We start from the raw sequence: 2214 nt of genomic DNA on the forward strand, positions 1-2214 counted from the left end.
CGTGACACCCGACGTGGGGAAATCTCAAGCTTCAGCCCTGTAATCCCTCTCTTCTCAGACAATTTTGGTTGGGTTGGAAGAGTCACAAGATCTTCCAATGTTTTCCAACTGAGGATTGTTTCATTTTAGATTTGATTTCAGTTGAACTTTGTTTCTTTCTTGTTCTGATCATCCTCCCCAAACTTCCCCAAAAAATCCCTTTGACGCAACAGTACCGCCGCGCGCAGCAACGCCACCGCACGCAGCAGCGCCGCGCGCAGCCACGCCGCACGCAACAGCGTTGCTGCACGCAGCAGCGCCGCGCGCAGCAGCGTCGCGCGCAGCCACGCCGCGCGCGACATCGCCGCTGCACGCAAACACCTTAGGCGCAGGTACCCTGCACGCAAGGTGTTTGATCCTTTGCCCCCAAGGGCAAAGGTACTGTCTACAGAGAACTCCTCTGTAGACAGCCTCTATTAAGTTAAATCTTTAACTTAATCAGAGCAATAGCAGTTAAATCTTTCGACTAAACTGGGAATTAAAGAGGAATTCTGTGATTTTCCTGAGGATCATTTAACAGAGTTTAATATTTATTTTAAATTGATAAGTGACATATCTATTGAATAAAGAAGGAAATTTCTGCTGTTTTCTCCTGCTCCCTGTGGATCGACCCTCACTCGCCTTACGCCGTGAGGTTTATAAATTTGTTGCATAAGCTCTGAACCTCACACGTCTGAACTGCTAAATAACCAGTAAAAAACACAGTAAAATTGAGCTTATCAACTGGTGCCGCTGCCGGGGAGCACGGTATAACAGTAGGAATTTTTATTTTCTTTAAATCTACAGTCAATTCTCTGAATCTACAGTCTTTTTTTGCAAATCTACAGTCATTCTCCTGAATCTACAGTCATTTTTGTTGATTCTCCTAGAGCTGTAGGACTTAACAATCCTCAGCCTATTGTTATTCTAACCGTTTGCTGAAGATTTATGGTAGTAACACGTTCAGGAGCTGGTGAAAAATCTGCAGAGAAGGACATTAGAGACACCTCTCCAGATTCTACAGTTACAGAACCTGAAATTTAGCAGGAGAATATGGCTGAAGAGATTCATCAGCATCATGAGAGGAGAAGGACCATGCTTCACAGGTCGACACCGTCGGGAAGCCTACGTCAAACTGATGTAAATCTTAACATCGGTGACGGTATCTCCTTTCGATATGACAATGCATTAATTCATTCCTTACCTGAATTTAATGGACTGCCTGCTCAAAATCCCTTAGAATTTCTTGATGACTTCCATATTAGGTGTTCATCTCAAAACGTTCTAGGAATTTCTACAGAAATTTAAAAAATGAAATATTTTCCTCTAACTTTGAAAGACAAAGCATTTTCTTGGTATCGTAATTTAGGAATCACCTTTAACTCATGGGATGAGATGCAAGGAAAATTTCTGCAAAAATTCTACCCTCTCTCCAAAACGAATTTCTATAGAAGGGAAATTCACAATTTCCATCCTCATGATGGAGAAGCTTTTAGTGAGTCATGGGAGAGATTCAATGATTTGTTGAGGAAATGTCCTCACCATGGCATTGAACAATGTCAATTAGCCCAAATATTTTATGAGTCTCTCTCTGATTTTATGAAAAACAAAGTAAATCTCGCTACCGGTGGAACGTTCTATACTGCATATGAGGACGAATTTTTTGATATTTTGGAGAGAGTTGCAGAAACTGATTTGCAAGAGATTGGAGCCAATCAGAATGGGAGGAATGTGCAGCCCAAGAGAGCAGGAGTTCTGCAGGTCAACGCCAAGGAGGGAGAGCTACAAGCGGGCCTAAGGGAGACCAACCAGAAATTGGAGGAGCTCACCTCTACCTTGAAGAATGTCTTCCTAGGTAACTCTCCCATCATTAAAGCTAAGATCTGCTCTCTCTGTTTTAGCAGGGAACATGAAGATGGAGCCTGCCAAGCCATGGAAGAAGAGGTGAAGGCCTTCAATCAGCCGCAACAACCGTGGGCAGGTCAAAAGCGGCCAAATTTCCAAAACGGAGAGGCCTTCCACCAAGGAAACAAGCCGGCAGCTCAACCCCCGTTCCAGCAGAGACAACAATTCCAGCACAGGCCTCCACAATAGTATCAGGTTTCATCTCAAACTCAACCTGATTTCTCTACATTAACCCCCGTCATTTCAGATATGATCGAAAAGCAAAACCAAAAGTTGCGGGCGGAGATGGAG

At 43.8% G+C, this 2214-nt stretch overlaps 1 non-coding gene across 1 annotated transcript; it reads right to left on the reverse strand.

Moving 5' to 3' along the window:
* Positions 1-1461: 1461 nt before the first annotated feature.
* On the reverse strand, positions 1462-1567 carry LOC144701566 (small nucleolar RNA R71). Its single transcript, XR_013581056.1, has one exon. It is a non-coding gene; the product is annotated as a small nucleolar RNA R71 (small nucleolar RNA).
* Positions 1568-2214: the final 647 nt, after the last annotated feature.

The sequence above is a fragment of the Wolffia australiana genome, chromosome 3, assembly GCF_029677425.1.
Source record: "Wolffia australiana isolate 7733 chromosome 3, ASM2967742v1".
NCBI lineage: Eukaryota > Viridiplantae > Streptophyta > Magnoliopsida > Alismatales > Araceae > Wolffia > Wolffia australiana.